Here is a 25,609-nt window from a genome sequence, read left to right as displayed (position 1 = left end):
GTAAGTATATAAGAAAAATATATAAGTATAAATTTACATATATACATATAAATTTATTTTGAAAACCATAGACATCTCTTACTTCCAAGAGTTATATGTTGAGATAGCTAGTAAATAAAGCAATGTGCTGCTAATGGTCTACTTTTACTTTTCCAGAATTCTTCTTGCTGACGACATGATTCCTATTTGAGTCTGTTTAGAAGATTCTGCAAGCTGAAGAGGGAATTGTAGTACTGCACTGGGTAAGGAAAAAAAGCATATTTATAAAACTCATAGTATGTTACATACCTTTGAAAAATTGATTGCTACATTAGCTGTTTCACAGAAATGGCAGTTCATATAACTCCTCTCATTTTCACCAGTAAAATATATGAAACCTATGCATATAAAAGTACAGGATGTCTTCTTTCATATTCAGATGACAACTGGCTTTATAATTTTGAGACTAATTTTGAAGCTAATGTCACTAAACTGGAAGATGATAACAACATTTCTTTTCTTTTTGTTTTCTTAATGAGATACACTTTTCTGGCAGTTGCAAAAGCTTCTTCTGTCCACTAGAGAATGTTTTTTCTAAAACATTTGTGGCTGCAAAGGAGATATTTTGGGTCACAATGGGTTGGTCACACATTTTAGAAAAATTTCCATAAATTGTTGTGTATTCCTGGATATGTTTCTGTGAACACATACAAAAATGCAATTTTGCTGAGGCCAAACATATTTTAATCTACTGTGATAAAAGTCCGTGAGCACCTATCTGTGTATGCATTTATGTAAGGCTTATTTGTCTTTTCATAAAAGTTATACTCTTGAAAGCAGGATCCGAAAGTTTGACTCCAGACTAGAGTTGAAAATCCTTTTCTAATCTTTTGGCTGGCTACTCTTCATATGAGTAACAGCGGAAAAGTTTAAAGTAAGGAATCCTGCTGTTCAGAAAAGGATTGTCCCTAGTAAGGTTGAAAAAGGAAATTTCTTATTTATAATTAAAAAGGAAGATTAAGAAGTTGTCTTTTTAAATCGTGACCTAGAACTTGTTTTCCTAGGGATATATTGCTGGAATGTTATGAATCTTTTGCTAGCATTTCAAGATACAAGTATATTTATGAAAATAAATTGTTATAAACCTAAATATTATTAAAATATTTCTGGGGCTGAGGGATAAGTGCCTGCCTGGCAAGCACAAGGTCCTGAGTTCGATTGCCGGTAGCAAAAAAAAACCCCAAAAACAAAACACATCTTAAAATGTTTCTGAACTAGGCATCATATGTTCACAGACAAATGGAATAATATAAAAGAAGGCATGGTGAATAATGTATCATTATACTTAGAAAGGTGGCAAAAACCAATGATTTATTGCAAACAAAACATATAGTTTTATGTCTAAAACCTCCAGTATAACTAATATTGACAGATGGCAAACTGAAACTAATTCTAATAAATGTGGCAGATATCAAATGTAAAGAGCCATTACATATTATAAAAAAGATACTGTCTTGGTTATTTCTTTTGTTTGTTTCTGAGACAAAATGCCCAATGCCCAAATTAAGGAATGAAAGGTTTATTTAGTTCACAGTTGGTGGAGGTTTTGGTCCATAATTAGCTGGTTCCAAGGCAGGGTGGCAGAGCACAGAGGCAGCATTCCAAGGTGGGAAAAGATAGCAAAAGCAACAAGAGCGAAAGGGGGAGAGCAAGCCTCTTTTCCTCCTTTATATTGTAAGCAGGCTGCCCCACCTGGGAGATGTGTAGCTCTCACATCATCTCAATGCCCTCCTGTTGCACAGGCTCAGGATGAATACAAAGTAAGGATCCTGGCCCCCTGCTCAATCACTTTAGTTAACCTTCTGTACTTCTCAAGTTGATACAATGAACAACATTCTAAAGTGGTAACGGTATGTCCTTTTCATCCCAGGATGTAGAACTGCTGAGTTATGTAGTTAAACTTTTAGCCTCCTCAAGTTGACACAAAGTATCAACCATAACAGTCCACCCCTTGTCAACTTGGCATCAGACATATTTCTTTAAACCAGTCCTCAGATATAAAGACATCATTTTTTTTTTGTTATCATTTTATAACTTGAACGTTGCAACACAGGTTTAGCAACCCTTAGGATCCAATATTAAGTCTATCAACATTATATGACATTAGAACCATAACATTCTGCACCTAACCCCCAAGGATTCATGCACATCCCCTTATGCAAAAGGCATTTAGTCCATCTTCAAGAGTTGCCTAAGTCCTAATAGTTTCAGCATTGCTGAAGAGTCCAAATCTTGTCTGAGAGATGTAAGGCAAACTCTAGTTGCAAGCCCCTGTACAAATGAAAAGTTAAACCCATTCAACATTTAATAGGTCAAAATAAAAGTTTTTATTCCAAAAGTTACAAACAGGGGAATACAAAGGAATGGGACCAAAGCAAGTCCAAAATGCAGCAGGGCAAACATTAAGTCCTATAGTTTTATGGCCAACATCTGAAGCAATCTGTGGCACACTGTGAGCTCCATAGGGTTGTGTGACTCCAACCCTATGGCACTTTTAGTGGCTATGGCTCCCATGGTTCCTCTCTTAGGCTGCTTTGCTCACTCCTTGCAGCTTTTAAAAAGTGATCCACATTCTTGGCTTTTTTAAACTTTGCACTTTAGGCTTTTTATTCACAGCTTCACACACTGCCCTCTCAGGGGCACACTGCTTGGCCTCCCAGGCCTTTTGAAATCGAGGTGGAAGCCTTTTAACCTCAGAACTCTTGCATTTTGCATTTTGCATGTGCCTAAAACCAGCGCCACGTGGATGATGTGAAGGTCTGCTGCCGGCTGGAGCAGTAGCCAGGCTTTTTTCTCTCATGGCTGTAGGGGTGAAGTACCAGGATAGCTGAGAACTCTCAATCTGATTCTGAGGAACAAATTTTTCATGCAGCCACAATTTTGGGACCTGGTGGGGCCACTGCCATTCTGGAACATTGTGTGGCTACCGCCATTCTGGAACGTGGTGCTTTGAGGATTTCTCCTTGTAGCAAAGTCTTTCACTTTTGTAAGTTTGAGGCTGCATAGGGTTTATACAAAGTAAGGACCCTGGCCCCATGCTTAGTCACTGAGTTAACCTTCAAGTTGACACAATGAGCAACATCCTAGCGCAGGAAGGGCATGTCCTTTTCACCTCCAGATGGAGAACTGTTGAGTCCCTTAGTTAAGCTTCTAGACTCCTCAAGTTGACACAATGTATCAACCATGACAGATACGTATTAACATCTTAATATAAAAGATAATGTAGGAACAAACAGTTAATGAGGAATACAGTTGGAATTCAACAGCTAATAAAGGAAATGCAAAGTTATGCCACAAATACCGTCTGACTGGTAAAAAGTACTTTGGAGTGGTAATACAGTGTTAGAGATATGAGGAGAGGGGAAGCTTCCAGCATGCTAGATAAATTGCATTTGGTCAGTTTGTCTAGAAAGTGATTTGGCCATCTCTGTTAAGATTCTGAAATGTTTTCAAAGCATCCTATGCCACATGTTCACTGTTGGTTGGGAAAATATTTGGTTGCAAGTAATCCCAAATAATAACTTAAAAAGGGTGGAATTTGGTATTTTTTCTTGTGTGAAGTCTGAATGTGTAAGTTAGAGTTTGGTGTTTGCACAGTCTTTGGGAATCTGAGACCTGTATCTTTTGCCACTACACTAAGCATGTAACAGTGACCTAATGATTTTGACTATCCAAAGGTGATATTCTACCAATAATGACCATTTTTCAGCAATAGGAAGGAAATACTACAGGAGAGCATGATTCTTCCATTCAGGACATCATCTGAAAGAAGGCGCTTCCCTTACACTAGCTCTCATTGGCTAGAACATTATCACATGACTCTTCCAAGCAATAGCAGAAGATGGAAAATGAGTATTTCTTTTGGAGGATAAGATTTTAGAAAGTTTTTAACAGTGAAAGAATAAGAGACTGTTTATTGGGACTTAGCTAGTAACTTCTTACAGTTTTACTTCCAAGAGCCTATTCAGTGAAATAATTTTAAAAGGAAACAAATTTATGTAAGTATGTTCATTTTCATATACTTATAATGGAAAGAATTTGAGATTGATTTAGCTGGTCAGCAGTAGAAAAGTAGTTATATAAATTTAAATACACTTATACAGTAGGATAAAATGCAGGAAATAAAATATTTGTAAATAACTTTTTAAAGCACATGAAATTATATGTGCTTTTATATTAAATGTAACAAGTCAATCTACAGTAAGGATACAGTGAATTCCAAGTTTGTGTGCACAAACATATACATTCATACCCATATATACATTCTCATGTATGAATATTATATATGTAAATGCCAACATAAAAATAATGTAAACTAATTACATAAATTGTAATTAACACTGGATAATGAGCTCCTGAGATTTAACCTACCTCATAGGTTGTAACTTTTTAATAATAAGTGTGGTTTAATATTAAAATTTGAGAAATATAAAAGATATAAGATTCTAAAAGGGTTTATAAGTTGCTTAATTCCTCTGTCTATTGAAATATTATATATGTGTTTATTTGAGGAGAGATGAAATATCCCAGCCCACATTCTTGTCAGCTCTTCTCTTCCAAAGTCTGGTTGAAATGAGCTTTCCTTTTTAGGAGAGCGTACTCCCACTTAGAAATCTTGATCGCACTGCAGCCTGGCAGCCTCTTGGGTTAGGGAAGCTTGAGGTACTGTGTTGTAGTTTGCTGGTGCTAAGCAGGCATACGGGCATTTCTGGTACACATGCCTACTTCAGTCTTTAACAGAGGGAAGAAGGGGATCGGGAGATCAAGGGATGGTAAAGGGAGAAAAGGGGAAGCGGAATAAACAGGATTTCAGATGTGTTGTGTGTTGTGTGCCAAGTGCCTGGATGAATGTGATTATTCTGTACTGGAAACATATTCCTAAAAATTTAAAATGCAAAGAAAAACTTTACAGACCTTTTGTTGTGGTGGTGGTTGCTGTATAAGAGAAAGAATTTGCGGATTGTTGTTCTGAATGAAGACTATTTCCTCCTAGGTTTTTAAAATTATTTTTAAATATATCATTTTACCTTACAATATTACAGGAGTGAGAATTTAAGCCATGTGAGAGAAATCACAACTAAATAGCGATCTTATAGAATTTTTTTAGAAATTACACTGCAAGCATTTTTTTTACTGAATTATGCTGACTTTAAGTACATATAAAATGTTCTTATATAAGAATATGTATGTGGGGGCTGGGGATTTAGCTCAGCGGCAAAAGCGCCTGCCTGGCAAGCGCAAGGTCATGAGTTCGGTTCCCGGTACCGGAGAAAAACCAAAAAACAAAAAAACAACAACAACAAAAAAGAATATGTATGTGATATATAGGCAGGTAGATTTGGGAGACAGACTGTGTTCATTTCCAGACTGTAGCACTTATAATGTTGGGCTCATTTCTTAACCACTGTGTGCCTCAGATTCCTCATGCATGAAAGGTAAATAATGATGGAAAACATTACACATATATGTACTACATAGATACTAGTGCAATTTAAAGTCATTAAGCAAAAAAGACTTAAAACCCAAATCATTTCTGGAGATAGTCACTGTTTAAGTGATTGAAGTGTCATTTCATAGAAAGATCAAAAAATTTTAAATCTGCACATACCTAATAACATAACCATAAAATATATTAAGGAAAATTAGCAGAACAACAAAGAGAAATAAATTCATAATAGCAGCTATATTAACTCACTCACTGTGGGTTCAATCCCCAGTACCCCCCCACACACACATACACACACACAGATAGGGACGTTGAGCTTGATATATGCAGAACTTTACATGTTATTGTAAAATTGATACTTTTTTCAAGCACATATGGAACAAATAGATAAGTTGACCATATTCTACATCAATAAATAAGTTTTAATGCGGTATCAATTATATTCAAGGTTTTGAAATAATATAATAAAACAGTCAAGGGGCAAGGGAATAACAAAACTTCATCTAACAATGAAATTTTACACAAAAGAAGAAATCACAATGACAATTAGAAATGTATAGAACACCTATATAACAATTGTAAAATGCCTCTATGAAGTATTTACTAGGAAAATTATAAACTAAGTAAGTATTATAGGAACACAAAGAAAGAGTAAAATTTTATAGGCCAACAATTTATCTTAAGAATTTACATTTCAATATATAGAAATATCAAGAGTTAGACGGAAAAGAAATGCTAATTACCACGATCTGATCATTATATATTACATATGTATTTAATTATCATACTATTCTCCATAAAGATGTACGAATATTATGTTTCAATTAAAAAGTTATAAGAAAGAACGAATAACTCAAAGTAGTAGAAGAAAAAATTTGAAGCGAAATGTAAGAGAAAGAGTTTGAGTTCTGTTTGTCTAAATTAAGAATACTTTCCTCCTAGATATTTACAAATGTTTTAAAATATATTATTTTACCTTAGGATATTACAGGTGTGAGAATTTAAGCCATGTGAGAAAAATCACAACTAAATAATGATCTTACAGAATTTTTTTTAGAAATTAGACTGAGCACTTTTTTTTTGCTGAATTTATGCTGACTTTAAGAACATATAAAGTTATCAATGTGGGAAACAGCTATACAGCAGAGAAAACTAAGAAGCTAAAATTTATAGTTGAAAAGATGAAGGAGTTTTCTGGACATTTAATGAGACTGTGTAGAACAGTAGGTGACAACTACCAATATCAGCATTTAAAAGGGGATATCACAAAGGGGATAATTGTGCAGATATCAAACAGCTAATAAGGACTATTCTGAATAATTCTATGTTGGTAGATAAGAAAAGTCGACTGAATTAAAAAATTCATAGAAAGATATGATTGGACAAAATTTACTGAAAAAGAAATGGATAACTTGAATAATTTCAAAATCATAGCTGACATTTTACCTAGTAAACAAATATTGCCCTACAGGGCTGGAGATGTAGCTCACCCGTGGGCTTACCCAGCTCGTGCAAGGCTTTGGATTTAATCCCTAGTACCACCATGGAAAATAAAGTTTCTTCCAAAGTAAACTTCTAATCCAGGTAACTTTATGAAGAACTGCAAGGAAAATTGTTTAATTTTTCATAAATTTTTTCACAAAATAATAGAAACAACAGTTCTCACTCATTGTATAATGGTCGTAAAATCTATCAAATCTTACATAAATAGCAAGAAGAACATAAATAGTAAGAAGAAGAAGATTTACGGACAATTCTATCATGATTATAAATGGAAAAAATTCACAACAAAATTTCAGCAAACCAAATTCAGCAGTATATGTAAAGAATAATTTTTCATGACCAAGTTAGTTCATTCTAAAAATACAAGACTTCTTAAAAAATACCAATCAAAGGATCATTTCATTATGATTATTTCATGCGATTATTTCATTAAATGCAGTAAACATGTAGTAAAATTTAAATCTATTTCTAGTATTAAAAAATTCTTAGGAAACTGAAAAAAAAAGGATAGCATCTTTCCTACGAATAAAATACCTCTAGCAAACATAAATTCTTAGTTAAATGTTGAAAGCATTTTCTGTGAGCAAAAATAAGAGAAAACTATTTGATAGTACCCCTTTTATTCATTTCTCTAGAAATTCTAGTCGGTGAAGTAATACTGGGTAAAGAAATAAAGTTATTAGGGTTAAAAAAAGAACAACCTACTATCGCTATTGACAAATGATCTGGGTTAGCAAGAGTGACAAATAAAATACATAGAAATCAACTATATTTCTGTGTATCAGTATAAATTTCTATTGAGGCTCCAATAACAAGAGATGGGAAAATGTTGAAACTTTATTACATACTATTTTCAAAGGCTAAAATAAATAATGAGACATTCCATGGTCATACACTAAAAAAGCCAATGATACAAAGATGCCCTCACTTTCAGATTGATTTATATGTACAGTATAGACATGATCAAAATACCAACTGATTCTTTTGTCTTTGTTATTTGGATAAGGATGTGTGTGTGCGTGTGTGTGTGTTTGCATGTGTGTGTTTGTGTGTGTGTAATGTAACAGGATGATTTCAAAATTCAAAAGACAAAGAATAGTCAAGACACTCTTTGAAAGAAGGAATGTGTAAGAAAACTTCCCTGATAGATACAGAGCTCTATCAACCACCTAACAGTCCAATTATTTAAATATAAGATGAACAAAAATTGTGCATTTTTCATTTATTTTTTATAAGACAATATAACAGGAAATATAAAAGTAACAATTTTGTCAGATGTATTCATTACAAAAATGAACTGGCTGCAATGACACCTGCCGAAGCAATGCCCAGGATAGTCAGTACCTAAACAAATGTGCTGCCCCAGTGACATTCTGGGTAAACTGTTAAGCGGTTAACTCAGAAAGTGTGATATTGCTGGAGGGGTAGAAAAGTAAACAAATTTTAAAAATAGAAAGCTCAGCAACAAGCTCTTGCAAATATGAACCTTTCACAGAGGTGACACTTCAAAGTAGGAGGAAAATAACAAACTTTAATAATGGGTACAGTGAATATTGATTACATTTTACAACAATGAAATTAGATCGCAATATGACTTCAAATGTAAAATTCAGCTTTACCTTTGGATATGATCTGCATACCTGTAGTTAGGTAGAAGAATCCCTTGGGCCCTGGAGTTCACGGCTTCACTGGGTGGCCTAGTGAGACTCTGTCTCTTTTAAAAACTTTAGGGCCAGGGGTATAGCTCAGTGGTACAGCCCTTGCCTGGCAAGCGCGAGGTTGTGAGTTTGATTTCTGGTACCAAAAAAAATTAAATGAATACAATAAAATAAAAAAATAAATTTTATTTGATGAAGACTCCAGTGTAACAGGCAAAACAATAAATCCTATAAGAGAATCTAAGAGAAAAAAGTGAAGGTAGGCCTTGGAATAAGGTGGGATTTCTTAGACCATAAAAGCTCACATGGTACACTATTTTTTGGTTTTTTTGAGACATCACAAGAAAGGAAAAGACAGTGTTAGAGCAAATGGTAAACCATCATCAACAAGGTGATATGAAGAGTACATTTTTGAAGACACAAATCAATTGAAATATCCAGACAATTCAGAAGAATAGTGACCCCCCCAAAAAAAAGACAAAAAAAGGAATACAAATGACCAGTAAATTTAATTGAATGTCCAATTTATACAAGTACAGAATCTTAGTAGTAGTGCAAAAAAATAGAGATAAAACTCTTAATGAGATTCTACCATGTGTGCCTTGGAATGAAAATAATTTAACAGAACACTACCAGTGCTTATCATATTGTGAAGTGTAACAATCACTTTTGAATGTAATGTCTAGTGTTTTTGCTCAAGTAATAGCAATTCTGATAAATTTCTTAGAGAAATATATACATATATGTATCAGAAGACACGTGCAAGGATATACACAGGAACAATATCTGCAATTTGCCAAATAACTGGAAACAACTGCCATTAACAAGATAGAAATTTATAGAAGAGTCATACAATAAAAAGTGAGGAGGATGAAAGAATTTTAGTGCTCTACTTAATATTTGCAGAAAAAAATCAAGATGCATCAAAATGAACTCAAGATGTTACCAGGCATATTAAATTATATTAATGCATTGGATGGATTCATGCAAGGATGCATTGTAGATGGTAAAATTATAAAGACAGACAAGGAAATAGTACTACAAAAATTTTGAGTTTGATGTCTATGTTAAGGACTGAGTTTAGCTGGGATTACAGGTTGGGAGGTGGAAATTTGGATCAGGAGGCATTTCTCACAAAAGAATGCCGGTCATGTCCTGTACTGCAGTTATGTGAGACTACTGTTTATTACATTTGTAAAACTACATATTCTGTACATATATTTATCATAAATAGCAGATAGTTTTAGGTTTTATTTATTTATTTATTTATTGAGACAGGGTCTTGCTGTGTAGTTCAGGCTGCCTCGAACTCACTATGTAGCCTAGGCTGGCCTTGAACTCGCAACAATCCTCCTGCCTCAGCCTCTTGAGTGCTGGGACCACCAGTGTTTCACCACCATGCCAGGCCATCCTTAGTGTATATTTAGAAAAAAGAAATACATTGTGAATATTTAACTATTAAATTAAACTAATATATTGTTCAAAATAAGATAAAACAATTAAGATGCAGTACTTGTAAAGATTTTCCTACATTGGAGATGAAAAATAACAAAATAGTAAAGTAAGTATTTAATCTCTTCAATATTCATTTACAAATAAATGTGATAAAGAACACTGGGCAGTACCATTAGACTAAATAGATGTAAGATAATTTGAGGACTCTAAAATTATGAATATTTTATTTATAAACATTTTGATATCCTTTTCTATGTTAATATATTCTTCCATCAAATTGGTACTACAAAAAAATTTGATTGAACACCGGATTATATAATGAGTTGACCAAAAGCAACGCAACAAAACATAGCTTTATAAATACGAGATTTTATGGAAGTAAGTTGCAAAGAGTGGTTAGTTTTACTGTTGGTCTCAATGAGTTTTAGTTTGCTTATCTCCTTCTGAGTTAACATTCTTTCAAAATGTCACTGCGTTTATAGTTATTTGCTTTAACCATTTAGCCAGTTAATAATTTGTGATCCTAAGTGGTTGTTATTTCTACATGCTTTTCGGTCAGCTTTCTCTTTTACCTGCAGATCAGCAAGCCTTTGCCTTTACTATTTATCAAATCTAGTCAGTTTTGTTTCCATCAGTCACCCTAATCTAGAAAGTAAAATGCTTTATTGCTGCAAAAAGTAAAAATAATCCCAGTATACTGTAAATTGTCAAGTGAGTTCTGTATAATTAAAGATTATCCTGCAATATACAATTTTTAAGGCATTTATCCTGACAGGGTGCAACGGCCTTTGAGAATGAGCCCCTTTGTTGACAAATCTGTCATGTAAATTGTGCAACATTAATGAGAAATCTGAACAGCGCACTGCTACATTTTCGTATGGGTGGCAGTATAAAAAAAAATCACACCAAAACAAAATACCGAATATGATTGAAGTTGATTTTAAAAAGGTCCGCCACCTGTAGATAAAAATGTGCATTATGCTGACCACATAATAATTAACAAGATTGAAAGACCATGGCCATAGCCAATGACCCTCTGAAATCAAAACCTTGGTTATTATTTAAAAAAAAAGAAAAGAAAAGAAAAAAGAAAGCACCAATTTTTTGTTGTACAGATACAGGCTTCTGATTTGGCATACTTTGTAGCTAACTGTCCTGTGCACAACCTCATGCACATTTTTTCTTAAATATATGTGCTGCCAAAGAGAGCATAACATGATAGGATTGATTTCTGAAAGTTCAGTCTTTGCACTTGAATCCTTTGTGTATTATGCAATAGCTCATTATGAGATCATACACATTCTGAATGGAATACAACTTTTATTCTATTCTGTTTTTGTCACTGTTTTTCAGAATTTTTATTAACCATTGCAAGTTATTTTTTATTGTTTGTGTAGCTGTCTTCTCTTTGTTTTTGTTTGTTTGTTTGTTTGTTTCTTTTTTTTCCAGTACTGGGAATCGAACTCATGACCTTGTGCTTGTCAGGCAGGTGCTGTGCCGCTGAGCTAAATCCCCAGCCCTGTTTATGTAGTTTTCTTGAATGAAAGCTTTTTTGGATATATTCTTAGTTGACTCATCAAGTTAAAATATTACTCATAAAAGCATTACACAAAACGTGCTAAAAGAATGTTTAAATCTAATGACACCATCCCCTTATATTTTTTCTCAACACAAAATTATTTGTTTTAACATTTGATTATACTTGATTGTCTACATGTTTTTCATTCAAATATTCAATATCAATTTGAATAGGTTAACATAAAATTAGTAGCCTTATTTTCTGGGTGTTTCGAGTGTGTGCACATATAATTCACCAGGGGTATTTTTTCAGTACAATCTGAATAGCAGCATTCATTTCAAAATGTATATCAGTTTAAATAACATAATATAGTCATGGCTAAGACGATCCAGTGTACTGATTTTAGAACTAGATACTGCCTCTTGACAAACCATTGTGAAGGCGCTTGAAGCAAACCAAAAGTGCTAACTATCCTGCCAGAAAAGTAAGGTCTATGTTTATTCCTTTGGCTATGGATTCTAACTGCTTCATCAGTAGACAGTACTGGCTTAGAATCACTCAAAAGTTATGGGAAAAGTCATATTTTTTAATAGATGACAGAGTGACTTTTAGTAGCTTAGTAATTACTGATTAAACATTGTGCTCTTGTTCCGCAATTATTTTTAAGTAAGAAAAATTGTCCTTCCAATAAAATAATACATGAACTAGTGACCAGAAATCTTTACAATGCTGGGTCTGAGCAAACCATTGCTTGTTTCTGTAACTTTCTTTAGAACAGTAAGGGAAAAAGACACAATTCTCACAACAATAATTCAATTTTAGGAAATGCTTTGCAGCCAGCTGGTTTCTGTAGTGCTTTCTGGAAAGTTAGAATTCTCAGTGGAAGATGTTTTGCTCATCGTGGCATTCTGTAAGTGAACATATATTTTACATAATGGAATGAAGCTGAACTACTACTGAAATTCTTTATAAAATGTAATAAATGTTTCCTAATATTTAAGCAATTATGCATCATGGTTTCTTTTCTTTGTTTTGTTGAGGGATATCTCTATCCATGCATCTTTTAGATTGCTTGTAAAAAAAAAATCAACCTATGTTCTACAGTAAATCACTGATGTTTTCATGTGATGTGATATAATGTAAACATGTTTGATCTGTAATTTGCTATTAACATGATAAATTTTCTTTAATACAGAAATCTTTTTTGGTACTTTTGATCTATGTGAAAGGAAATGTTTTAAGATAATTTTCTAAGTACTCAGAAAAAAGTTTATTATTGCCAGTGTAAATTGTAAAAGAATTCAATATTTAAATTGTGAACCAAAGAAACTATAAAAGTATTAAGAAATAGTGTAGATAAATAAAAGTTGTAGGTCAATTGGAAGCTGTTTGCAAGTATTACACCAAAGTCAAGGATCACAAAAGAAAAATTCTGGTCAGTTTGAGGATATGGATGTAAAAGCTCCTTTGCATTTCTGTGGTGAGACTCACAGACAAACAAGGAACTGGGAGTTATATCCACAATATATCCAACTGAAGTGTATAAATCACCATTTTTGTTAAAACTGTTCAACTCTCTGCAATTTCATTTGCTCAACATACACAATTAAAATGATTTAAACTGCTTACAGATTAACAGTTGAGAAATAACATAAATATTCAATTAATAGGAGGAAATCAAATAAGGAAAAAACTTATGAGATGTTTGATTTTTATGAGTAACCAAGTAATGCAGATTAAGCATGAGATCATAGTTCATTTAACAAATTGGCAAAGATTGAAAATGCCACAATAAATGATGCTGAAAAGATTGCACTGAGATTGGGCCTCGCTTACTGCAGCCAGTGGTGTCAATTGCAGGACTGCATTGGTCCTTCCAGAAATCTGCCCTACATGTGTAAAGTAAAGAAATATTTCTGTAGCATATAAATCTTTATTAATATTTAATAAATATTAAATTTCAATAAATAAATACAAGGCATGATAAAAAAATAGAATGAATGTTTAAATTTTTAAAAAATTTGTTATAGTAAAAGACACATTGCCAGGGGCTGGGGGTTTAGCTCAGCAGCAAAGCGCCTGCCTGGCAAGCACAAGGTCATGAGTTTTATTCCTGGTACCGGAAGAAAAACAAAAACAAACAAACAAACAAACAAAAGACACATTGCCAAGAATAAGAGGAAAAATATTTTTGAAGTAAAGCAAGGTATTTTATTCTTAGATGGATTAGTAACAGTGTCTTTGACTGTATTAACTTTTTAAATGTTCCCTGTAGTTTTTTATCTTATTGTATCTCTTCAATGTTAAATGTTCAGTTCAGTATTACATAAGTATTTAATAAATACTAGTATATATTTACAGTATATTTCTTTATGTACCTGTAGGATGTAGTGTTTATAAATATCATTTAAATAATGGAATTATGTGGGAAACCAACCTGAATTAAAGTAAATGTTTTAGAAGCATTTGTTGAATTGCTATGCATGCACATGCATGCATACACATGCTTGTGTGCAAGTACACATCATTCATAGAATAAAAACACTGGAAAATGCTATAAGGCTTTACTTAGACTGTGTCATTATAACTCATTTAAAAACTTTTTCTTCTTTTTGTTGTATGCTGTTGCTTTTTTTTCACCTTTATTAGTGAATGTATATCACGTTCATCTTAAGAAAAACATTATTTTTTAAACATCAAATATCAACGTAGTGATCTTCAGTTTTTCCAATGACAGCATTTTCTACACATGTGGATAACAGTAGAAGCATACTTAAATTCTTTTCCTTAATAGGAAAATCTCTAGAGGAACAAAAAGTTTTTTGAAATGTTCAGTTTATTTGAAATGAAGTCAGCATGGCATGGTTAATATGCTATAACGCTTCCACTACATTTATCCAGGATTTGCACAGAAAATCTCAGTGGTAAATTGGGGATGTACTGGTTCCAGAAGCTGCTCTGCCTCTGTTAATCTGTGTCTAGGGTTGATCTATATCTGGAAGCTGGGTAATATTTCATGTTTGCACCTTGTCCCTGGGACAAAGTATCTGACACCTACGAGTTAAAGAAGAGTCTTACTTTGGCTCATGATTCAGAGGGTTCAGTCCAAGTTTGGCTGGCTCCAAGGCAAAAATGACACAGCAGAAGGCCGCAGCAAGGAAAGCTCCTCAAGCCGTTGATAACCAGGAAACGGAGAGAGAGAAAAGGAAAGAGCTGGGGACACACCCTTCCATGTCATATCTACGTTGACTCAACTCTTTTGACAAGGCCCCATCTCCTAACAGTACTTCCAGCTATGAACTCATCAATGAATTAATGGATTAAGACTCAAAAAACCTAGCAGAACCAAATGTGTTGGTTGATCCTTGAACAGATCCTTAGAAAAGGAAATATGAAGGCACTAGGGATGTAACTCAGGGATAGAGCATAGATACCAGAGGTAATGCCTTGGGCTCAATCCCCAGAAATGCTAAAACAGAAAAAGGGGAAAAAATTATAAAAGAGAGAAAATAAAAAGAAGAAAACACAAAAATGTCCATTAATACTGTAGAATACAGAAGAGTAAGGTAAAGTGCATTTTTGAGTTGGGTAGATATAAAGCAAATTTTAACCATTTAAAAACCATTTTATGTATTAGTTTTATTTATCCATTAGGCTTTCCCTTTTGTCTTAAGAGTGGTGTTATTTAAAAGTAAGAACCACTCATGTCAGAATACTTACATTTCATTAAAAACCAGGCCTTAAGACTATTTGTGAGGCAGAAATAATCCAACTACTATTTCTGGTGTAAAAAGTTTTTGGAATAACATCATTTGCCCAGAAGCTGTTTTCCAACCTAATAACTCTTGGAATTATGATCTAAAATTTCAAGAAGATTAAGATTGTGTATCGACTAGAAAATAAAAGTGTGCAGGAATCTAACTGGACTAAACTATGACTTAAAATTTCTTAGAGAAATTTTCCTTTGAAGTAGCAGACCTGTGATAAAAGAAATAGTATATATAAATGTTCCACAAGTTTGTGTTTGTCAGGTACATGCGGATTAGTTACACAGCAGCTTCTGATACCTTCATTAACTGAGCTTCTAATCTGCTTTCTTCATTTTCACCATGTGGTTTGATTCTGCATTAATAAATTACTCAAAATGTAGGGAATGAAATTCAACACATTTTGTGTTGTTTCACCTTCTGTTGAGTAATTTCTGTATGATGTATGTTGGAGACAGTATTTAATGCCCTTCCGGTCTGCGGACGGTAACCCTACTTGGGTTGTGCCTATCACCTGTCCCTCCAGTGTGTTTCAGAAGTTATGCTGAGAGGGTCAGATGGAAAAAAGGGCTGTAGATTCATTTATATATAGTACAATTATAACATTAATGCTTCAAGCATGATATTGGTTTTCACACAGGACACAATACTAAGTTCAGTAGGATTCTTAGCCTATGAAATATTGAAAGTCGTGAGGGATGGGTGGAGGTGGGGATGGTAGAAATGCATCATTTCCTCCAGTGAAAGGCAGAAAGCAAAGGTTAATGGCTGACTTTTGAGTACTCTATATGCAGAAGGTGTCCTTGTTAGGCACACCAGTTGTCTCAAGGTAGGGTCTGCTTGCTACTAGTATAACCTCAGATTTTTGGTCTAATATTTGTTCATGTGGAGTCCCTGCACGTCACTTACATTACCGTACCTGATCTCAGCCTCTTTTTGGATCAGTGGTGGCATTACATTCTCGTAGGAGTTGAACTCTACTCTGAACTGTGCTTGTGAGGGACCTGGTTTACAGGCACCTTATGATAATCTGTTGCCTGATGATCTGACATGGGGCTAAGGTGATGTTACTAGCTGGCGAGAAGTAGCAAATTCAGAGTAACATTAGCAAAGAGGTTTGATTGTACAATACATGTATTGCGTTTGACTCATACAAAACCACCCCTTACCCCATCTATGGAAAGATTGTCTTTCATAGAACTGTGCCCATCTGTGCAAAGACTGTCTTTCACCAGAGGGTGCCAGGAAGTTGGAGATTACTGTTCTAGAGGACTCACTGGGAGAAATTCCTGATCTCCTCTTACTAGATACACTATCCCTGAGCGGTTGGTCTATTTTTATTTAATCATGCCTGTACGTTGCATAACTATCAGCATCCCTTTTGTCATCCATTACTATAATGCTTGTACTAAATGAGAAATCTCTATAGCCAAAGATAAATGTTTGTGGAATATGTTTACTGTTTTAATATGTATTCTCCCCGTTTGTGTTTCTACTATCTCATATTCTTTCCAATTGACGGTCTCGGCTTTATTTCATGATCAGAATGGGAGGCGTTTCACAGGCAGGGGACAGAGGAGAGAAAGGCTGTGGAGCAGAAGAGAGAATCTAGACGGGTGTAGCTAAACAATGGCCATTTAAATTGGGCCTTGTATGTTTGAAATGAGGACCCTGAGAAAGCGTAAGGAAAAGTTCCGAGTCGGTATAATTTCAATCTGGCTCAGAAATGTTAGCATAGCAGTAACACATAGTCTGTAAATTTCAGGACATTAAATTCAACCTGAGGAGCTTATGCAGAATCTTGTCTAATTTGGTAAATAGTAAGATGTCATTGATATTCTCTTTTCCCACAGGAATAGTGTCAATATTGAGCATACGCTGCGTCTGCGGGTTACAGAGATTTCTATGGGGTATGGTGTAGTTACGAGCTATGGGTGGGACAGCGGTAGATTTGGAACTTAAGAAACCAAAAATAAAATGTAATAGAAGGTTCCTAACAGAAACTGCATAAATATTTTTTAATGAGAGTGGGTGTGGGTTGCCGTGGTAAATCCAAGTATTACAAATTCAGTTGAATGATTCTTCCCTGCAGAGTCCTAAATGGCTCATGTACTTAAAAATTATTTAGGTTGAGTTTGTCAGCTAACTTTCCTGCTAAAAAATTTAGTCATATAGATTTAAGCACTAGGAATGGCTAGTAATCAGAGTATGAAGAGAGTTTTAAAATGCTAGCTTTAGATCTATGGACACTATTTTTCCTCTGAAATTTAATATTTCTGGTTTCACGTTCTACATTTTAAATATCAATGACAAGAGTATAGTTCACATAATATTTAACACTAATGAGCATTTTATAAGCATTTAACAGAGATCAATTCATTCAGCCCTCAGAATAAACTATAAAATATTGTTATTATTATCTTGGTTCTTCAGGTGGAGAAACTGAGGCACAGAACAATTAAATGCTTTGCCCTAGCTTATAGAAGAATCAAATAGCACAGCTATGACTTGAATCTATACCATCTTGCCTTAGAGGTTACAGTTTTAGTGATATACTGCTTCATCCACCCAAATTTGAGGGAAGTTATTTCTAAATTTCATTTCTCTTCAAAGACTGAAAATACCGACTTCTTATTAACTTGTTAGATTTACTGTTAATCAGCTAGAATTGTAGCACTTTAGAAAGAAAAAAGAGCTAAAAAGTGTGTGATCTAACATCCCATAAACTTCTTTACGACATTGTGATAAATTTTCCCTCTTTATTATAAACACATTAAATAATGAAAAGAAAACATCACTTAAGGAGGTCCGTTTCATTTTGTAGTAGCTGTTTGAAAAGGGTACCTGGTAATTATTATTCTTTACTCTCATTAACACTTTTAATTTCAAATTCACCTTTCAAAGACAAATGCCAAATTTTTAAATGTGTTTTCTCTGTAAAGAACAGAAAAATTAAGCTCCCCATTTTTGCTTAGATTTTATTTTGTGGAATCATGGAATGTAAGATATGCAAGATGACAGTAAACACTGTTTAAACTGGCTTAACCTTACACCCACTGCAGAAATTTTTGTATAATATTTTTGTAGATCTTCCCTCAACTTGCATGTTTCTAGTGATTGAATATTTATTACTTAACAAGACATCCTGATCCACTGTTAAATACCCTGAAATCTCAGAAAGTTTTTCCTATTTTAATCAGTCATGTTTTTCCTCCCTGTAACTGCTTGCAATTGATCTTAGCTGTTTCATGTAATCTATTTCATTGATTGTGTTCCATTTAGCACTTTGTATTACATTAATTGTATAGTCTTAAAATTCTGTCCTCAGTAAATCTGAAAACTCATTTTTGTTAAGAATCATGATTTATATTATTCTCTTAACATTTAGAACAAAGTAAATATGCAGTATATCCTAAATTAAAAGTACATGGAACTATGTTAATAGCTCAATACTTTTGTATATAAATGATTATCTATCTATCTATCTATCATCTATCTCTCTATATATTCACTTTGACTGACATTTGCACACAAGAATGACAGTGCCCAAGAATAGCTGAGCAGTCCACATTTGCAAAACACATTTTCTTTCCTTTCTCATACCACTTTTTCCCCACCGTCACATACACAGTTCCACACTGGATGAATAAAATGGCAAGTTCCTAAGATGTGCAGTACTTGTTCTATCATGCAATAAGCATTTCAGAGACATAAACTTATTTTCTGAAGAGAACACCACCAGAGACCTGGTTCCATTACCTCTGCAATGGAAACCTACATAGGTGAGTGTTCCAGCTCCCAGAGAGATGGTCTAGACGAGTGGGTGGGTGTGGGGCCCCTAGGCTCATCAGTCCTTGACTGCTCTTCTCTAGCTGTGCAATCTTGGAAAACTTCTGTAACTACTTTTTGCTCCGTTTTTCCATCTCTAAAATTGAGATAATAGTACCTATTTCATAGAGATTTGAGCATTAAATGAATTAATGTATATACAGTACATAGAACACATAGCTATACTTCAATTAATGTTATTATTGCAGAAAGCATTCACCTCGTATCTGAAAAAGTCTTGTAGCTCAGGTACTATAGGAAATAGCTGTAATGATTCCTAGTGCTCAGATTTACTTTAGTTTATTTTCCACAACTCCATACACCCTAATTTTCTTCAAGAGAAATTTTTATGGCATTTTTTTCAGTTGAACTGCTAGATCAAGAAGCTTTGCAATGTTAGTTGTTTAAATAAATAACAGTTAGTTTTTAAATATGGTTAATAATGCAGTTTCAAGAATGGCTAAGTAGCCCCCATTCTCAACAGAACCTTGACTTACCTGTAATTGCTAATGAATTTAAAGTTACAAAAAAAGATTGACACCATCAAAGGAATTGAGTTTTCTAAGCCAACAGTGATAAAATATTACTGTGACATCTTATGGTACTTTACACTTTTAAAGTGCTTTTTTATGCATTATGTCATTTTAAATGATAACATAGTAATTTTCATTTATAGTTACTACTCAGACTGAACCACGGAGCATATTTGTCTTTTCATTAGGTGAGACTAGCTCATTTAGGGAACATTTTGAGGCTATGAGCCATATGCTAAATATGGTTTAGTTCCTGTGTATAGGGACTTTACAAAATAAAGTAAAATAATGTGTTTATAGCCACCGGTTGTATAATTAAAAGCATGTCAGCTGGATCCCCACTTAGAAGGCCAGGAAAAGGGATAAATAAAAACTGGAACTTTAATCCTTTTGTTTTACATTTCTTATACTTTAGAGAAACCAAAAGTCACCTGGAAAAACTTTATGCATAATATAGGGCATATATGTAAATATATAATTAACACAGGAAATTACTTTTGAAAATTTTGGCTTCTCCAAAACACAGAGCTTAAGATCAAATGAGAAAATGATTGAAAATTCCGTGATGATAATTAGGAAATTTTATTTTTCCTAAGGCCTTTCTCCAACTTCTCCATCAATTTAAATACCCCCTGTCTGCAGGAAAGAAACATTTAAAATATGGTTTCATTTAGAAGGCATCTGGCCATGACCTTATGTACCCACGAAGCAAGCGGCCACCCAAACCTGTGAAAGCCATTCCCGCTATTCACACTTCCAAAGGGTTAACTCTGAAGTGCTCTATTGTATTCCTGATGGTTTCTCAGCAGAAAGCCCAGTGGGCTCTTTCAAGGGGCTCTAAACAGTGAGCTCAGTGAGGCTGTTCTGTTTAATTACTGAAAGACAGGGATGCTAAAGAGGAATTAATGACAGTTGACAAGTGCAATTAATAATTATAGCAAAGCCGGGAGTCATGCAGCAGGCAGATGACAATAACGGGGTAACTGTACGTGGCAGCTTTCATCAGTTGGTGCTCGGTGTGTGTGTTTAAAGTGAGAGGCTTTGTGTAGGAGGGGCCACGCTTCGTGCTGACAGGGTAGAAACCATCATCCAGCAACTCTAATGGATGGTCAGAGTCAGCTATCCCCCACCAGCCCCTCCTCCCTTGCTCCCCTCACATTCCTTTCTCCCTCGTTCCCTCCTCCTCCTCCTCGTCCTCTCTCCCCTCTCCCCTCCTTTCCCCTTAGTCTCAGCTCTGCCAATTTGGTGAAGGAAACATAATGTAACTTAAAACAAAACTTAACAGGAAAGAGCTACAGTTAGCTTTCACTGTCAGCTGGTGACAAAGCTACTTAAAATTCCTGTTGGGACCCTGGAAGGAGAAGGGGCTGGGAAAAGGCCTTCGTAGGAGAGGGATTTCCATATCAAAGGGCAAGCCTTTGGCTCTGAATGGTAATTAAAGCACCCCCATTTCATCTTCCTGGTCAAGTCATGAAAGGGGAAAAAATTAGAGAAAAGAATTTTTCCGTCCCTTCAGACTACAAAAAGGAAAGCCGTAAATTAAATGAAAGTTGAGCTAAAAGGTGTCTAACACTTCACTCTTTGCATCTAATAGAATCTATGATATTTCTCAAGCGTTTATTCAGTTCACATCTTCATTGTGCCCCAAGACGAAGGTTATAATGTCTGCTTATAGCCCATGGGCACACATCTAGAGCTTCCCAAGGTTGCAAGGGTATCAGTTTTCAGCACCCTGCCTTGGGGCATAGTCCCTGGGGAAGCCTTTGTACACTTTGAGCAAAACCAACTTGTTGTAAGACTTCTTCAGGTAGCCAAGAAAACAAAACCAACCTGTTTAATTTTAGGTATAGGTGGGTATGACTTGACAAGACTTGTATTTTAAAATGCTTTGGATTCAGCTTCTATTTCATATAAATGGTGACCCTTCTTCTATTGATTGCCAGAGGTATTTCACTGTGTCTTCTCTAACGCTTCTATTTTGAAAGACACTGCTTTATGAGATAATAATTTTAGGTTGAAGTATGGGACTTAAAAGAAACTTCAGGTTCATCAAATAAGAATGTCTCATCTTGTGGGAAAGGACTTAGAAATCTTATTCCATTTTTTGGGTGAGATGTTAAACTTGTACTTAGCTCTTTATTCATTAAACATCACAGAACACTTTTTTTTTTTTCCCGAAAGAGTGGAAAAGGCTGGCTAAACTCCAATGTATATAATTACATTCCACCTACCTAATTCCCTAGCTGCTTTAATTGGAAACAATTCCACTTTACTCCCCATCCCCCTTACAATTGTCCTTAGAGGGCCTTATAACTTCTCAGGCATCTTTAATAAACTACCATACCTCTTATACCCTGAAAGTACTGCTCTGGATTCGGGTTAAGAGAAATGACACAAGCCAGTTGTGGTGGGGAAGGCCTGTGATCCCAGTACTCTGAAAGGCTGAGGCAGGACTATTGCAAGTTCCAGCCCAGCCTAGGGAATTTAGTGAAACACTGTCTCCGAATTAATAAAAAGAAGCGAGGCTGGGATGTAGCTCATTGTAAAGGCCCTAGGCTTAATCCTCAGTCCTGGGAAAGAAAGAGAAATGACAAAATCACACAATCACAGAGGACTATTTAAATCTTTGCTAAAAACAAAACATGGCAGAACCATACAACTCCAGTGCTGCAGATTAGCTCACTTTCTCAAGTTGCGTGGACCCAATATTTCTAATAAGTGGAGAACTGTTTTCCTAACAAGATGTAGTACGTGCATGCTGAAAGGTGATATCGTCGCTTATGGGGCTGATAGTCTCAAGTTAAAGTTTTTCTTAGGAGACCAAAAAGGTTTCTCTTTTTATGCTGATAACAAAGATGCACATACATGTACAGTATATTTTGTGTAGTAAGATTTAAGGAGGGGTAACAGTTGGGGAAAATACATGGGAAGGTTCACTGGAGAAGATGCTAGACTTGCTTATCTTGTTTACATCATTATAAAGTCAGAAAACCACAGGTCGATCCACTGTAAGACTGTGTATATTAAATAATTATTAAAATTATCATTTCAAAGATAATAGGAAATATCTGTTACCTTTTGATAGAGAATAACTACAAACTCTCTTCTACGCTTCAGTTGTCCAGGAAAAGAATTGAAAACTATGTGTTAGGTATTGTGATATGTTTTCTACCTTGACTTCTTTCTGTGGAATATCACAAAACAGGGAAGAATATTTAAAAATTGTGTCCACTGAAACACACTGACCGTCTAATCTAGTATACAGAATGTATTCTGTGAGTGCTTTGGACCCTGTAGGCCGTAAAGAAAATGTTGACTTCAAAGGAGTGGCACTCCGGAAGAAATTGGTGATAAGTATGGTGATGGGCACCACTCGTGAGATGCCAACTCTGAGTCCAGAACTGTTTTAAGCACTTGCTAAGTCATTAATTCTCTGGAAAGCCCAGAGGTCATCACTATCACCACCACCTCCAATTTTATATGTGAGAAAAATTGAGGCACGGCTAGTTAAGTAATGTGTTCCAGAGTTAATTTGAAGCTTAAGGATTATAGTAGCATATCATTCATAGAGTTTCTATAGTAAGCCTTTAGAATTCTCTCATTTTTACTTTCATTGTTATAAACAGAATTTATTGCTAATGTCATAGTAAATAACAGAAATCATCATACCATCCGTTCACAGAAATCTTGGGGGTTTTATGCTTTTATGACTCGGCCTTTTCTAGTTTGCCTTCAAAAGGCAATGTATCTTAAAAATTTCACCATAAAATATGTACCACATCTCTTCCACACGACACCTCCAGTTATTTTGTGCTTATAAAATTAATTGCTACCTTTCATGATACGGGCCCTTTCCTGTCCTCTTATGAGTGGTGACCATGTTGCTGCTTTCCTTTTGTCCTGCCCTTTCTATCATCACTTTAAAGACAATGAAAAATGAAGTGACTTGAGGGGACTTCCAGAGGAATAAGGGTGACAGTGTCTTTTTTCACCATTTCTAGTCCTGGGCTTTCTAGAGAAATTTTCATGTGTGGATCCTATGGGTTTTTTTTAATCAATAATTAATCAATCAAAGAAAAGTTAAACCTTAGATCCTTTGCGAATTATTTGCAACATTAGAGAAGTAAAAAAAAAGATGCACACGTGTTTCTTTGACTATTTCTGTGAAGATCTGAACAAGAATTCAAATATTAATCTTTCTCACAAACAAGTTTGTGTCTGAACTGCTTGGTCAGAATACACTTGCTTCCCCTCTCTCTTGGCTTTCTTTTGTTCCCACTTCTTCCCTTTTCTCTTTTTTTCTTTCTGTCTTTCTTTCCTTATCTCAGTGTCTCTATGTATGTCTCTTGCTTCTGAGCTCAAGTGCATCATTTTCTGCTATCGTGCTTAAAAAACTTGGCTGCAGGGGCTCTGAAATGAATAAAAATGTAATCCTCCCTGTGCCCATTGTGTGCTCTCATTTGTTTTTGCTGTATCGATTTATCAGCAGAGGGAAATTACTTGCTGGAAGAGAGGATGCCAGTCAGAATGACATTTATTTCATAGTACAAGGAGGCTCTCTAGCGTGTTTCCATGTAACCCAGATATTGGAGCTGTAAAAGGGCTTGTAACAAGGTTTAGTGCTATGATTAGATCGTGTGGAGCACCTTGCTTTCATAACAACAGGCACTCTGCAGGAGCTAGGGCCTCAGGTTATGGTCAACCCTTTTTTTTTTAAAGCATAGATACAGAATTCAACAATTCCCTCCCCACCTAACCGTTTCTATTCCAAAGGCCAAAATCTTGCAGACTTACAAGAATAAACGAGATATGTTTTCTTTAGATGCCTGAAGCTTCATGACATCAAATTAAATACAAAACTAGATGAAACGCTTGCCTATTAATCCCGTTAGGTTTTTGGGTTTCCCCCTTTATTTTGGAGAAAGTGTTCCATTTTAATTCGCCAAAGTGAATCTTTCCGTTCAGTGATTGTAAGTTACATGTGCTCAAGGCTATCAATTACCTGTGAAACCAAACACATTCTCTATGGAAGAGGGAAGACAAGTGTGGAAAATTGTAACAGCAACTAGTTTGGGCTTAGATACTAGAGGTACATTTTCATAGGTCTTTGCTTTTATTCATATAAGACTGGCATTTAGGAAATTAACTTGTTTCATTATTATCCTGATTTTCCACAGGGCTGATATGATTGGAATGTTTGTTGAAGGTATGTTTTTCTTTTCTAGGGTGAGAGAAGTGAATCTGCTTTTTAGGGAGCGTGCTTGTTTTTATGAGAATATATAGAGGGATGATTTTTCTTCCACGACCCTCTTCATTGTTGAAATTTATTCCTCTGGTAATGGCAAAGGGAAAAAAAATGAGATTTGCGGACTTAAAAACAAATGGTAAAGGGGTAAGGATCTAATCAAAGCATAATTAATATGCATCAGTTAAAACCCAAAATTTTAAATTGAGGTTATTATATATATATTTTTTTAAAAAGGTGTTTTCCATTTTTGCAGTCTGGGGATTGAACCTAGGCTCTTGCAATATACCAGGCAAGCATTTTCCACGGAGCACTGTGTCCAGCCCTGCACATTTTTTTTAAAGCAGTAATTCTTTCATAACTACATTTGTGATGTTGAAGTGTATGGGGGAATGAGGTAATATAGTGTGCTCTTAATTCAGTTTTCGAGTAGCAATCATCCTAGCTATAAGTAAGAAAAGTCACGTCTCCTTAAAGGGAACTGCAATGTTCACTCAGATCTGAGTATAACATAGACTGTCAGGCCAAAGGAGGCAGGCAGTAGATGGTAGTCTTTATTAAGTGTAGGAAATATTTAGTTTTTGGCATGCAAGGAAGACATCTAAACATTGAGTGA

General features: G+C 34.9%; 1 protein-coding gene across 1 annotated transcript in view; it reads left to right on the top strand.

The window, feature by feature from the left end:
• Nucleotides 1-25,609, top strand: part of Sox5 (SRY (sex determining region Y)-box 5) — an 844,441-nt gene that overhangs the window by 159,853 nt on the left and 658,979 nt on the right. The window contains exon 4 of the mRNA XM_005379086.1: nucleotides 157-242. The gene's annotated coding sequence lies outside the window, so the exon portion shown is untranslated. The remainder of the gene's footprint in view (nucleotides 1-156; nucleotides 243-25,609) is intronic.

Source organism: Chinchilla lanigera, unplaced genomic scaffold, assembly GCF_000276665.1.
Source record: "Chinchilla lanigera isolate Chin_1 unplaced genomic scaffold, ChiLan1.0 scaffold00012, whole genome shotgun sequence".
Classification (NCBI taxonomy): domain Eukaryota; kingdom Metazoa; phylum Chordata; class Mammalia; order Rodentia; family Chinchillidae; genus Chinchilla; species Chinchilla lanigera.
Note: the sequence above shows the minus strand (reverse complement) of the source record. Positions and strands in the feature narration are given on the sequence as shown.